Source organism: Ctenocephalides felis, unplaced genomic scaffold (assembly GCF_003426905.1).
Source record: "Ctenocephalides felis isolate EL2017-DRISC unplaced genomic scaffold, ASM342690v1 CF-g0.4_SCAFFOLD_00082, whole genome shotgun sequence".
Classification (NCBI taxonomy): domain Eukaryota; kingdom Metazoa; phylum Arthropoda; class Insecta; order Siphonaptera; family Pulicidae; genus Ctenocephalides; species Ctenocephalides felis.
In genome coordinates this window covers 2,555-4,500 of record NW_020536236.1, presented here as the reverse complement: position 1 = coordinate 4,500, position 1,946 = coordinate 2,555, and the positions used below count along the sequence as shown (strand labels likewise).

Genomic DNA, 1,946 nt, shown 5'->3' with positions numbered 1-1,946 from the left:
TAAATCTTCCAGTTTGATTGTATTGACAAAATATAGACAAACTAATGGGGTTTATTGTTTTTATAATACCTCATTGTATAAAGCATTCAAACAACACATCCTTATACACTTAAAGTATTAATATTTTTGATTCTCTAGAAATTGTCTAGAATATACGTTACTTAGCAAAACAACGTTTGCCGGGTCAGCTAGTATAATATATATGTATATATATATATATATAATTTATATATATATAAATATCAGGTCAATCAGGTACATATGATTTTCGGATTCTTCGCCAAGCGATACGTATGTAACTACTGATTAGCGTTGATGTCATCCTCTCTTAAATAAAATACTATTTTAGGATATGAAGTAGAATAAAATAAAACATTATAAACAAACAATTTATTTTATTTATATAATTACAAATATTATTATCATTTTAGGAAAACACCAATTGGTTATCGTATTGATTATTTTTTAGTGAAAGCAATTTTTTTTAATAAAAGCATTCGAATAATATAACTAAACTTGTGAATATTATTGTATAAATTAAATTAATTTATTTAACACATTTTATTTCATCTATTTCAAGTTCTAAAAGCCGCATATCGTAAGCCTATGATATTTTAGTATGTTATTTCATACGACAATATATAGCAACATACAAAGTTTCATCAAAATCGTCAAAAAATTCATTTATTCACGAAGAAACGGCCCGGCTGATCATTACCAAAAGATAATAAACGCGATGTTTAACCAATATATTTCGAACTGTTTTTGAATTTTTAAAATCGGTTCAAAATTTTGAGCTACTAGACAATAATTAATTATCCACAAGTTTCTTATTTTATTCGCCCCTTTTTTAAACTATCTTGTGTATTTTAAGTTTTTAACTATGTTAAAAATTGTAAAATGTTTCCTATGTTAATAAGTGTCAAAAACGTTCGTTCGCCCGGTGACGTCACTATCGCCTTCTATCTTTTGACACAGTTTTGCGCTCGAACTTGCAATCCATACTCTTCCTTTATCTATGTTCATATGTATTATAATTATAAATGGGTATTACAAGTCTTCAATTGTTTTGAATTAGTCGATAGACACGTATCTGCGAAAGATTTGCGTTGTAAGTGTTCAAAACAATATGGTAATAAAAATTTATAGTTATAAACTCTTATTAAACTTAAAAACAGTTATTTGCCTTAAAGATTGATTCATTTAGATACAAACTATTGTTGTTCATAAATTTTTCCACCTTACAGCGACCTAACCTCAAAGCGATGGAAATGTCAAAGTCGGTCAGTAACATATTTACGGTGGATAAGATTTTAGACAAACGTGTCCGGAAAAGCAAGATCGAATATTTAATAAGGTGGGAGAACTATTCGACTGATCATGATAGTTGGGAACCCCTGGAAAACTTGATGTGTCCTGATACAATAAAGGAGTACGAAGAGGAACGCTTGAAGCTGGACCAGGAAAGGGAGAAGGTAATCAAAATGCTGAAGAACAGCAGGATATCTTCCAGACCTACAAAGTTGGAGGCTGAAAAAGTGCTAGGGGTCACTAAATCGGGGGATAACCTAATGTATTTGGTTAAATGGAAAAACGTAGACGAGGCCGATTTGATTTCGTCGATACAGGCGAAGGTGAAAATCCCGCAACTGGTGATAGAATTTTATCAAAACAACCTGTCGATTATTTCAGAAGATACAGTTTAACGATGCAATTACTGACCCTGCAAGGTTACTTTGTTGATAATCAAAAATATTAGTCCTTTAATTAATAATAAAAAAGTTATTAAATTTATAATGTTTTATTTATATAATCAGATCTATATATATATATATATATATATATATATATATATATATATATGTTTATGGGTGGTCCTTAAAATGGACATTTTCGAATTTCCTTGCTCCCAAGGGCTCAAGTGATTCCATATTGATAAAAACAAT

The 1,946-nt window shown here is 29.4% G+C and overlaps 1 pseudogene; it reads left to right on the top strand.

Moving 5' to 3' along the window:
- The first annotated feature begins 1,271 nt into the window (after positions 1 to 1,271).
- Positions 1,272 to 1,706, top strand: LOC113369104 (annotated as a pseudogene).
- Positions 1,707 to 1,946: the final 240 nt, after the last annotated feature.